The 12836-nt window shown below is 55.5% G+C and overlaps 1 protein-coding gene across 2 annotated transcripts in view; it reads left to right on the plus strand.

The window, feature by feature from the left end:
• The first annotated feature begins 1138 nt into the window (after positions 1–1138).
• The window catches only part of LINGO1 (leucine rich repeat and Ig domain containing 1), a 167809-nt gene continuing 156111 nt past the window's right edge, over positions 1139–12836 (plus strand). Inside the window, exon 1 of one of the 2 annotated variants that reach the window (XM_074881112.1) lies at positions 1139–1290. The gene's annotated coding sequence lies outside the window, so the exon portion shown is untranslated. Of the gene's footprint in view, positions 1291–1639; positions 1929–12836 lie in introns of those variants that run through there. The other variant, XM_074881111.1, reaches the window with a different exon arrangement.

Below are 12836 nucleotides of genomic sequence, written 5' to 3' on the forward strand. Positions count from 1 at the left end.
GCAGAGCCGGGGCTGGGCAGTGGTGCCTGACCACACCGCCCTGCTCCCAGCTCCATACCCCTGAGCGGGCTGCCTGCACCTCTGCCTGACCCCTGAGCGAGCTGCCTGCATCTTTGCCTGCTCCTGCCCTTGGGTCTGCCTGCCCTTGCTGTGGTGGCTGTAGTTTCCTCGGGGCAGGGAGCATGAGGCTCCCTCCTGGAGGGGTGCAGCCGCATTCACACCCCCAGGCTGTGCAGGCTGGGATACTCTATAAAACCTCACCAAACATATTGCTTCATTCTGGCAAGACAGACACAGATAACGTAACCGTGTGAAGAGAATTCCAGTTTTCATTAAAACCCACAGACCTGCAAGCCTCAGCTCCTGCTTGAATAAGGATGAGGATAATATTGGCAGGAGAAAACGAAAACATCTGATGATATCTGAAGCAAGAGCAGGGTGGCAGCTTTGGGAAGGGAGCCCAGTGCTTCTCCTCCAGGCAGGGTCCTGTATGCCGAGCCCTCAGCGGCTCCTGACCCCCCAGCCCTGGGAAGGGGTAAGGCAAAGCTGGCCAGGGGGATAAGCTGGGAACAGAACAATGCACAATTCATTCATCTTGCAAACTTGCAATAAAGTACCCTGAACGCCACATGGCAATGAGTTTTAGTGATGAGTGCATGAATGTGTTCACTAAAAAGGGCCTGCGGAGAGGGCAAGGACTGCTCAGGGAGGGGGCTCTGCCGTAGCTCCATTCTGCAAGGATTAGTGTCTTCTGCGCCGGGTGGCCCATGCTGCGTGTACAGACAGGACCACCATACGTGCACGGGATGTGGTGTGAGTTTCTTGCAGACAAATGGATGAGGATGCTCCTGCAGGGCCAGGGGGGCTGTTTGGGGATGGGGTGCAGCGGGAAGCAAGGAGAGGGGCTTCCTCCATGGGCAGCCAGGCTGCATTGCTGGCAGCTTGGGCCCATAATCTCCAGGCAGAGTTTTTAGCATGGTTGCTGAATGCACCAAGCACCAAGGAAGGCTACGGCTTCCCTCAGACCCCGCTGAGATGCCATATGGATAAAAATCTTCCTTGGAAAGCCCTTCCGGCAAGGCTTGGGCTGCTGGCGGTGCTGTGCACTTGGGGACGGCTTGGCCCAGTGTCCCCCGACTGCAGCAGGACTGGGTTTCACTGGGAAGGTGCAGGGCGGTGGATAACCTTCCCCAACCACAGCCAGCTCTTCTCTCCCCAGGGATCCAGGAACATTTCCCCGCACCGCTGCCAGGTTGCAGGGGGGTCTCTCACTGTCACCAAATAACAGAGGTGGGTTGCTTTGTGTCCTGCTTGCTGGGGCTCAGCATCAGGGCGGCCCGTGGCCTGCACTGGGGGACATGGCTGAGCCCCGACAGCTCGACGCATCACATGGCCAGCACCCCAGGGAGCCCAAAGGAGGCCGGAGGGGTGATGGACAGCCCTGGGGGGTACCTGCATTCCCGGGCGGGTGTCAAGCAGCTCCCCCCCCCCGGGGACTGGCTATACGGGCGCTCTCTCTTTAAAGCAATCCCGGCCGCGATTTGTCACCGGGGCCGGGCGCGGAGGGGAGCGGGGAGGCGGGAGCGGGGAGGCGGGGGGCGCGGCGCCTCGGTACGGCAGCGGCGGCTGCTGCTGCTGCTGCGGGAGGTGCCCGGAGCCGCGGCGGCGAGCGGAGCCTTGAAGCCGCGTTGCGCGGGGGCCGGCAGCAGCCGCAAGCCCCGGGGTATGCGCTCGCCCCCGCCGCTGCCGCTGGGGCGGGGTGTGGGTAAGCGGGAGCGGAGGAGCGCGGAGCCAAGCGGAGAGCGGCGGGGAGCGGGGCGCGGGAGCCCGGCCGAGCCCCGAGCGGCGGAGGATGCGCCCAGCCCCGCGGAGCCGAGCCCAGCTGCAGCGCGGCGCGTCTCGCCCGGCCGCCGCCCGAACCCTCGGAGGTAACGGGGAGCGGGGAGCCGGGGGGGTGCAGCCGCAGCGGGATGGGGCTGGGGGGGGGGGGTGGCGGGTCGGTCTCCATCCCCCGGGACACCCTGCCACCGCCCCGTGCTCCCTGGGGACCTGCGGCTCCTCAAGAGCATCACTCGGCAAGTGCTACCCGGCGCCCTCGCAGCGGGGCTGGGATGAGGGAAGGGGCCGCCCCCCCCCCCTCCCCGGCGCGAAGGGCTTCCTGGGGCAGGCGGGTGGAGGTCACCGTGCTCTGCCCCCCCCCCCCCGCCCTCCGCCCCCGGCTGTCGGCTCCATCGCCCGAGCTGCTGGAGGCCCAGCCCGGAGCGATGGCAGATGCTCAGCGCCAACCTCAAAACCGCGGCGATCGAAGCTCGGCTTTGAGGTTCGATGCATCCAGTAACCTCAGGCAGCACGCGTGGGGCTGCCTGCTGCCGGCAGGCCGGCTGCTCGCCCGCCTTGCCACCCGCTCCCCAAAACCAGCCAACTTTGGGCTGACTCGGTGGGTGCCCGGCACCCAGCGCTGCCGGCAGCTGCGCCAGTGATGGGAGCCAGCCCCTGCCTTGGGCAGCTCAGCTGGAGCTGGAGGGGGTGAGGAGGGTGCCTGGACTGTCGTGGCTGGACCCCCAGGGACCAAAGGCTCAGTGGCAGAATGGCACCCCAGGTTTAGCAACGAGGGGGGTTCGATTTGATCCCAGACATTTGACTTCCAGCTCTTCATTCTCCAGATGATCTGCCCTGCTAGGGAAGCTGCCTGCTTGCATCCTACGTCTTGCTCAGCTCCCCTGCAAAACTAGGGCAAACGGCAAAGCTGTCCCCCTGCCCCCCCATCCCTGTCTCTGTTGAGAAACTGAGTCTCATCTCATGTTCCTCGACTTGTACAGAAGCAACCCACCACAACAACGACCGGAGGGCCCCAGGGCTCTCCTTTTATCTGCTGCGCTGCTAACAGAGGAGAGAGAGGGGTTTAATTATCCTCAAGTGTCAGTTCAAGATAAATCTGCTGGGACACAGCTCTTGGCAGGTGTGAAATAACAGGAGGTTTTCATGCATGGAAGGCTGAGCTGAGAACAGTTCAGTGGTTTAATTGGCGGCTCCTAGGAAGGGTTCATATCAGGGTACAGAAAATGGGACGGTGCAGGCTCCAGCAGTGATCCTGGTGCCACAGCTGGAGCAAAGGGAAGATGGATGCTGAAGGCGAAGAACTTTCCCTGGTGCGTTGCTTTGGGGGTTTGGTGCAGAGCGGGTGCTCTGAGCTGGTAACGCAACCTCAAGTCAATGCCATCCTCTGATGCTTTTCCAGCATCGCTTCATTTCTGCTCATCTTTTCAGTCAGTTCCCAGGGGACCCCTTGCAGGGCCATCAGGAAACGTGCCCTGTTTTATGGGGTTCCCCGGGGAGCTGAGAACGAGGGAATTACCTCCAGAACCAGGGCACTCCAGAGATGTTTTCTAAGCATGTAAGGTGGGATGGCCTCAGGGTTTATTGAGCAGCTTCTTCTCCCTCCTCCTGCTAAAATCCCTGAAATGCTTTACAGGAGCTCTCGAGATAAATGTTTGAAGAGTTTCAGTTCTCCGACTTCATGGGGAAAAGCCTCTTCCCTCTCCAAAGGGCTGTGGCAGGGGAGATTGGCACCCACAGGGGATGTCCCCGCACTGCCGGGGCTGCAGTGCTGGCATGCATGGAGCATCTGGCTCCTCGTCTCCCGTCCCGCCCGTGGTGTGCTCATTGGCCCCTGGAGCCGGATTTGGATCAGAGAGCAGAAGCTTCTCCACAGAGTCCTCCAGCTGTGGCGTCCCACCGTGGCCGTATTGCTACCATGAAACGACCCCTTTCTGCAGCCAGCATAACATGTTGGTCTGGTATAATGTGGTCACCCAGATGTGCTGAGCTCTTCTCTGTCCTCATTCCTTAGCCCTCCTGGGGGGGCATGGGACAGACGTTTTAAAGAAACAGTGCCCCCCCATCCCTGCTGGCTCATTGGAAGGGATGTGGATACGAGGAGCTCGTGCCGCTGCTTTTCTGGATGAAGCTGTGGTGTTGTGTTGTTATTGTAGTTATGTTCCTTGTTTTAGGGTCCAAGATAATGACTTAGCTGTACTTCATTTCAGTGCTGGGTGGAACAAGCCAGCCTTTGTGCAGTTCCCGCCAGCATGTAACAGCAGCTGGCATTAGAGGTCTGGGTTTGGTCCTGTCTCATCTGTACTGACCACCATCAGTTCTGGCTCCTCTTGCTAATCACTGATGTCTGTTGCTGACACTGTAAGGAGACATTCAGTAAATGTCCTTGTAAGACAGTGAGTTTTGTAGATGTGCAGATACGGTGATTTCAGAAAGACCCAGTTATTAGATGTCATCTTGGTGCTGTCCCCTTTCCATTTGTGCTTGGTGAACGCTGCCGATACTTGCAGCCATGCTCCAGTCCTGCCAGAGTCACATCCCTCCTCTGCAAATCTGCACTAGTGAAACTCACAGGTTGTTGTTTGGCTGCAAATCTTGTTGATGCTCCTGGTGCTGACTACTGTGGCCTGCATGGTGCTGGTCCTGATGCAGGATAGCTGGGTGATAGCCATAGCCAGGGATGGCTTGGCCAAGGACAGCTCTGAGAAGAGGCTTTCTGTCCCTTGCCGCTGTCCCTGAGTCTCTGATAAAGGCATTTTGGAGGGTGTGATTGAGGAGCAGAGACACTTCCTCACTTCTTCTTGAAGGTCAAGCTCCCGTGAGATGGGCTGGACCAAGGGAGAGCAGAACCCTCACTCATTTCAGCTGCGACAAACTTTTGATGCCACCTGTGACAGGAGCATATTTAGACTTGATGTGTATCCCCCACCTTGACTTTGGCCTTTGGATCAAGGCGTAAGAGCTTTTGAGGCATGCACACAAAACAAGGGGAAAAAAAAGTATAATTAAAACCACAATCCTCAAAATGTTTGCAAATCCAAGAGCTTATCCTCACCCTGGGTAGGCAGAATTAACCAAGGGTAGGATCAGTAAATCACAGAATCAGCCACTTTCATCATCAAACATGAGACGGCTGGGAGCGCAGCTGGAACAAAGGAACGTAACCACATCGAGTCTTTGCGGGGATGCTCAGGATCTGGCACCGCAGGTTTTTTCTTTAATACCATTGCAGAGAGTGGCTTGGGAACCAGCAGGGCTCCCAGCGATACATGGTCAGGATTTGGCTTCAGATGGGTGTGATTAAGAAAAAAGGGCTGCTTGAGGTACCAAGGGCACCCACTGAACATAGCCCTTGTCAGGGGCGGTGGGAGGGACAGTGGCTGATTCAGGACAAGATGGGCTGAGCTAACGCAATCCCCTGCCTTTGTCTGATAACTTCTCCCTCCTCAGCACTTCAGTTTTTGGTTGAACTCCCACACTTTTAGCCTGAGGGGAGATTTAAACCATCCCTGCAAAGCTGAGAACATCCCATATGGAGATCAGCACATCAGTGCCAACAATAATAACCATAAAGGGGCTGGTTGTCCAGCATCCCGTCGCTTTAGCCACTCTCCTACTTCCACTTGCCATCAAAGCCCATCTCCAGTGAGGCCGGTTTCTGCTGCTGAGCAGTGGCCATCATCTCTTTGTACTTGGGGGAGCAGCAGGGAGGTGGAGCAGAGCCATATTGGCGAGGTAGGAAGGGATCAGGCTGCCCCAGCATATCAGCATCCGCTGTGCACGGCACCTTGAGGCAGCTGACCGTATGTGGGGCACGTGTCGGCAGCAGCGGGGAGAAGTTGCCCTGGCATCTGGCCTTCAAATGTCTCCTTCTGCCACGCTGAGAGCAAACTCAGAGCGGGCAGAAGCGGGACAGGTGGCATCTCTGTCACCTGCGCTTGTGTTGAGGCAGGCTGGTGTGTGCTCTGTGGGCAGCAGCGAGCCTGGGCTGCCCTGGGGCAAGGTATGAGTGGAAGAGGACAGCACAGGTCTCATTAAAGTCAGCAGGGGCTCAGAAACCGGGTGCATGGGGAGCGTGGCAAGCGTTTGAAGGGTTTTTTTGACGCGTTTGGATGTGGGATGTCAGCTGAAGCAGCGGCAGCTCCCAAGTACCCCAGTGGTGTTGGAGGCTGGGGTCAGGCCAGTCCATCTGGAGTTTCATGGCATTATCTCTTAAATGCCTTTAACTGTAATAGGATGGCCTGACTGATTGGATTGTGCTCTGTAATTAATTAGCTGGGTGCACTGTATGGGAAGCAGCTACAGTGGGAAGAGAGGGAGGAATCTGCCGGTGAGAGCCGTTAAGCTTCAAATGGCCATTTCTCATTAAACCAGCCTCGTGCAGCATTACTCACTGAGCGCAGGGGGTTAGTTCCAGTGTCCTGGCCCTTTTCCAGGCAAGTAATTGTATTTTTGCTGCCCAACCGTCCCCCCAGAGCCCGGTGTGCTGCACCCCACTCCTACTGCAGGAGCCACCAACCCGCCCAGCCCTGAGGACCTGCTGGGAGGAGAGAGTTGGTTCAGGCTGGGGTGTATATGGGGTGGTGAGGGGGTGCCCCCTCTCCTCAGGAAGCCCTTGCCAGGCTGACAGACCCTGCAAGTGGTGCAACACTGTGCAGCCCGAGCTGCCCTGCAGGTTGCCTTCCGGTGCCGGTGATGGCTCCCGTGTGTGAGAGGCTCCTGGGCACGGCTGGCACGATTCTCTGGCTCCTTTGTCTGCTTTTAGCATCCATTTGTATCTTTAAACAGAAAGCATCCCTCTTAGGTTAATTGGGTTTTTTTCCCCTTTGTGTTTACTGTGGGGATTAATAAGGAACTGCAGTGTAAGGGAAATCTGCAATGGCTCCTTGTTTATTGTTTAATTTAGGAAAATGCTGCTGGGCTGGGCTCAGCCTGCCTGCTGCTGATGTTGGGGCAGGGGCAGGGAGGGGAGGGCAGGACGAGCATCCGCACTCCCAGGGGACGGGCTGGGAGCCATGGGGTTCAGTGGGTCCCGACAAGAACCATGCCTTGTCCTCGCAGCTGGGGAGAGGATGGCAGGGACCTGGGTAACTGCCTGCAGCGGCCATGAGGGGCCGAGGCCTGCTGGGGTGGGGGAGCCCGGGCAGCCGCCCTCCTGGTCAGCGGCAGGGTCAGTCTGCTCTGCTCCTTGCGGTCCCCACGGCTCAAATGTTTCAGGTTTTTGATGTTTTTTAAGGGGGTCTTTTTTGGGGGTGTGTAAAGCCCTGCGGGTTGCTGAGTGCTCCTTGTTTGTAGGTCCATTTTCACAGCTCTCCTTCCCAGGCCCTCCCCTGGCTCTGGTTGATGACGGGAAGGGCTCTGGCAGCCTCACCCATGGTGTGAGGGCAGGAGGTGGCCTCAAAGGGAGAGTTGTCCCCTCTGCTGCTGTTGTGGGAGGAGGGGCAGCTCCTGGGAGATGGCACCTTTCAGACCTGCAGCCTCTCCCTTCTCTTGCTGGGTGCTCGTGTGGGTGGAGGAGAGAGGTCTCCTCTCTCTGCCTCCACCAGTTGTCATATGTGTCCCCTGTAAGGTGAAACCTGCTTTCTGCTCGGGGCATCCTGGCCCCCGGTGCAGGGACAGCAGGCTCGTCTGGTGGTGCTGGACCCGTCTGACTGATCTATCCAACATCCACAGCTCCATTGTCAGCTCCTGGGTCCCTCTGGTGCCCGTCTGGAAAGTGGTGAGCTGGGGCTCTTCTCCGCTAACAGGCGCATCTGTGCTCTTGTAAAATTTCAAGCTGGTTTGTGAGGGGGAAGCTGATGCTCTGCCCGCAGATGCCCGCTGGCATCAAACTGGTCCCACTGCCTGTTTCGCCTGTGTTCGACTTTCCCCGCCTGCAAGTGCTGGAGGCTTTGCTGTGCAGCCGGGGAGCACAGTCCATGTCCCCCTTGGCACACTTGACCTCATTGGTGCCCGTGAGCACCCCTTTTCAAGCAGCCTGCCACATGTTGGGGTGTCTGGGATGGGCTCTCCCTGGGCTGCAGAGGGCCAGGGGCTCCTCGATTGTGCAAGGAGGCTGGGGTGGAGCAGGGCAGTGTAAAACTCCAGAGGGTCAGCATCACTGCCAAGCTGGAGAAGAGTTGTAGTGCCCTCTGCACCAAAGGCTGATAAATCTTGGAGGGAAAAAACAAAGAAAAATCAACAAAAAAAGGCATGTGCCAACTCAGCTTAACCCGCAGAGGAAAACCACGTCATTTAAAAAAGAAAAGCTTTTAAAAATAGATTTTTTTTTTAGCAGAGAATGCCACTCAGGAGAGTCAATGAGCTCTGTTTCAAGAGTTGGGAAACAAAACGCTCCAGGAGCTGTGAAACGAAACCTCTCATTTTCAGACTCTCCAAGTGTCAGGTGTGGCTCCTCGAGCTCTGTGTTTTTCCAGCCGGCAGTGCTGGATCCAGCCTGGCTGTGTGATAGTTGCTGGCTGCTCCCAGCCGCTGCTGCTTGCTGGAAACAGGGAATTCACCATCTTGGTGAAGGGGAGAAACTGCAACTCAGATCTGTGTTACATCTTGCCTTGGTTTCCTGCTCGCTGGTGAGGCCGAAGGGGAGCTGGTGAGCCCCACGGAGCATCCCTGCTTTTTTTTTTTTTTTTTAATTGGTTAAGGAGCCCTCTTATTTGCTTCAGCTCTGACTAATGAGGCACATCTCACTTTGACAATGTGTCACAAGCAATAAATTTCTCAGGAGCTGCTGGGCTGCAGGGATGCCCTCATGCTCCCGCCTGGACTCGCTGTCCTCCACGTTACCCTGCACTGCTGGCTCTTGCCCCAGCCCGGCATCCTCCCAGAGAAGGAGAGGAGGGTTGGGATGAAGAGGTCTGGGTGTGAAAGCAGCTATCCCCATGGGCTGGCCTTGAGGAGGGGATTATGGGGCTTCCTATGTTGTTTGCCTGGGCTGGAAATTTGAAAGAAGAAATCACCAAGGACCCAGAACAACAGTTGTTTAGTAGCTGTGATTTCTGCTGTTGTCCCAAAGATCTCTGCTGTGGCTCCAAGTGTGAACAATGTGCCAGGCTCCAGCTAATCTCATGAGGAGCTCAGGCTGGCTGGTGGTGAACCACCATGCAAGGGAAGATCCTATGGAAGACTTTTTTTCCCCGTAAAAAAATGCATTTTTTGATTGCAAGACTTTGCAGGAACGTGTCTCCTTTGGTGAGGAGAGAAGGGGATGGTTTCCAATAGGAAAATCTAGATGGAACCATGATTTTCAAGGCATTCTCCATGGGAAGGCAATTTTGGCTTTATCAGAAGTGCCCCAGTCGCTCCAGAGGGGGTGCAGAGACTAAATTCTCCTTCCCTCCCCGTTCTGCCGTGGTCAGGCCATGGGGTGCAGTGACAGGGGCCAGAGCAGCCATCTCGGGATCCTCACTCTGAAAGGTGACATCGTTCTGCGTAGTAAGAGCGTATGGTATAGGTATCATATGGTATAGGTATCGTATGATGCTCATATAGGCAAGGAGAAGGGTCGTGAGTGAGCTGGAGGCTGCCACCCTGGGGCAGAGGTGCTCAGCCATGTCTGACTGCAAAGGAAGGGGTTGAATTTGTTCGAGGGTGCGGATATCTTTGTGCAGTTTGTCACCTCTTGCTACGTGACACTAACCTTCACTCTGCTGGCATTGTTAAGGGGCTGCTCAAGGTTTCTAATCATTGATGGAAAGCACCAACTATTAACACTGCTCCTCTTTGTATTCTTGATGGATTCTCTTTAAGCCTTGCTCTTAGTGGCTCTCCACTGTTAGCTTTTGTTTTGTCCTCAATAGCTTGTCTAATAAACGCCATTATCTTGGGCACAAATCTACTTCATGTCTCAATTCCACTTGGCAAGAGTTGGTAATAACAGCGGAACAGCATCCTTTGAAAAGGGGTTCTGTCACCAGCAGCCGCAGATGCCACTTGTCCGCTTCCCACACCTGTCCCCAGAGCAGATAAAGACAAGGGGAAGATGCGTGGCCAGAAAGCAAAAGGGGCATCTGCCTGATAAATTGGATGTTTAAGCAGTGCCGGCAACAGTCAGTGCAGCAGCTCCAGGGATTGGGGCAGCTCCCCCCCTGCCACCTTGGTAATTAGAGAAGATGTGCTTATGACCTGGGATCCTTCCTAATTCCAGCAGATTAGAGGGGAAAAATGGTGGTGAAGGGTGACAGCTTGTCAGGGAAGGAGATCAGAAGTATTTCTTGTATCTTGAAGGAAGGAGCGTCTCATCTATTGCTAAATAAAGCTGTTGCCTCCCAGACTAAATCTGGTCCTGGAAAGGATTTAACTGGTAGATACTGGAGCATTTACTGGGTTTTGGATCAACCTGCAGGTCCATAAATGGAAGTATTAAGGCAGCTCCGTATTTCGTCTGAGGGCAGCATGTTCCCAAGCATGTTTAAACCCACCGAGACCTGACCCTGATGCCGGTGCTGTAGCGACTCTTGCTTGTTACCATCCCTCCAGCGCGAGCAGACAAAGTGGAGAGTGAATGGTGTTTTAATTAAGGCAAACCTGATTTCTGCTGGGCCAGGCAGAGCTCGGCTGCTGCGCTGTTAGAGCTTCCCGAGGAGGATTTCCCATGCTCAGGGGGAAGGGGACCATAAGTGGGAGCGCGCTGCCCAGGCTCCTCTTCTGAGCTCTCAGTTGTCCCATTGCTGGGATGTCTGGCTGCCTCCAAGATCTGTCCCCTCCCTGAGTTTTAAATATTTTATCCTCTTGGTACCTACTGCATCAAATAATTTTTTAAAAGGCATTTTCTTTTTCTATTTTTTTTCCTTACTCTGTTCTTGCATTTTAAAACGCACCCGCCATGTGTGCAGCACTCAGACATGCTCTCGGCTTCTCCCCAAATGTAATTGCTTTAAAACTGCAGATAGTCGGCAAAAGCAATTTTCTCTGCATTACAGAAGACTCCAGCTCCTCTCAGCCCTCATGCAAGTCGCTCTCCCCCAGTCTTGCGTTCTCTCTGCCACTGTGTGATGCTCAGCACCTAGGCTTTCCAGGATGATCCTCTCGCTTCTCCAGGGCTGGGGGAAGAGGCTTGAGTGAGTGCATGGTGAGGGACGTCTCTATGGGGGATAACTAGCTTCTGCTGTAGCTTCTACAGAGCAAGGGTGATGCTCGCTGGTGCCGAAGCCCTTCCCTTGGCTGTGCTGCTAGCAGGGTGCCTGCTGGTGCCACGCCTGCCTGGCTGGCTGGGTACCTGTGCCAGGCATGTGCTTGTCTCAGTTTTGCAGCTCCACCGCCCGCACATTTAACATGCTCTTTCTGTTTGCAGGACGTGTTGGGCTTTCAAAAGCATTAATGATGGAAAATAAATTGGAATCTGAGAGAAATAATCTTTAGGCATTCTCTGTAGGCCTTGTCTTGTCTTGCTTTGCCTTCCTCAGCCATGTTGAAGGCTGCGGCTGGAGGGGAATGTAAATGAGGAGGAGCCCCGGGTCCATCTGATCTGTTGTGATGCCTCTTGCTCAGTGGCTCTCATTGCAGGGAGCCTGCCTGTTCGCTGGTGTTGATAAACCCGAGGGGTCTGGAGAGGGTGGAAGTGATGAGGTGTTGCTGGACCTTCTTGGAGGGCTTGCAGTCCTGAGTCAAAGAAGGTCAGAGAGCTCGGGGCGCACTGGGGCTTCTGAGGGTCTGTTCCCTGCTTGGGGGGCTTTAGTTGCATCCTGGCATGGGGCTGCAGTTGCCTGTGCCATGCTCTTTGGTTCTGCACCAACCTGTCCTGGGGAACCACGACCTTGTGTCAGCAACCCACCCTGCAGATGGAGTTAGGTCGCAGGTAAATGCACCTAAACATGCTCTGTACACGCTCCAGCTGAGGTGTTCCCTGCCCTGTGCTGAGACCCCATCGGTGTCGGTCTCCTGCTTGGAGGTGAAGGTGGGATCCCCCCCAGGACCACCGCCCTCACAAGCATCAGGTGGTTGGTAGGTGATGGGTGCAGGATGTTTCCTGCTTGAAGCTCAGTTTGAGCCTAAAAAGAACGACATCTGCTGTGTGACTTAAAGACAAGGGCTTTGGCAGGAGCAGACTCGGCCACGTGGAGGAGTGTCTGCCCCTCCATCGCAAATGGTGCCTGCCTGAAACGTGACTTCCCACGACTGGATAATTAATGGTACAGCAGGTTGTTCAGAAGGTAACACGGCAAAGAAAATCCTACCAAGTTCTCAGTGCTGACATTTTCACGGGCAGCCTTTGGAGTTTCCCTCTCCCTGTGCTGGAGGGAGGATGCTGGTCACCCTTGGGATCCTGCCAAGGTCAGGAGCATCTCTGGAAACATGCAAATGTCTTGACTGGGCACCTTCAAAGCAGGACAAGGGTGCAGTGGCTTTGTCAGCATCAAAACTTTCGGTCCCTGGAGGAGAGCCAATGTGCCAGAAAACCTGCTGATTTCTCCTGCTCCTGCAAAACAAATGTGAAGCTGGCATGGACCATGAGTCCATGGAGAGCCATACCTCATAGCAGCCTCCAGCGAGAGGCTGTTAAGGCACTGTTGCCTATCTTAGCCTGGCCCCTGGGCTGCTCTTGGATGCAGACCAGCCTTGTAATGAAAGCTTTTTCTATGTCTGTTTTCTGAGCATCAGTTTAACGTCTGGGAAATCCTGTTGAGCGGAGCCTGGAGCACTTCAAAGATGCCCGGGGAGAGGACAGATGCTCTGTAGGCACCCTGCATATACCAGGCGGGGAGAGAAACCCAGCCGGCCTCTGCAGGCAGCTGCCTGATCTGGGGACTGAAGCTCGCACTTGCAGCGGGAAGGGCTGAGGTCTGGTGGCTCTGAGCTCTGGAGGTTGTATTGCTGAATGCATTTTTGGACAGAAAATGTAGGTTTTTGGTGATTCTAGTGCTTGGCTTTTTGTGTGCTTACACTGAGGGCAGTCTATCTCCTTTCTCCTTTTAAATGGAGAGAAACCCAGACGTCTCCAGCTCAAAACCTACTGAACTGAGACTTTCTGCCCTTTTCCAGGGGATTGGACTTGGTGTGGTGAG

The sequence above is a fragment of the Strix uralensis genome, chromosome 11 (assembly GCF_047716275.1).
Source record: "Strix uralensis isolate ZFMK-TIS-50842 chromosome 11, bStrUra1, whole genome shotgun sequence".
NCBI classification, from domain to species: Eukaryota; Metazoa; Chordata; class Aves; order Strigiformes; family Strigidae; genus Strix; species Strix uralensis.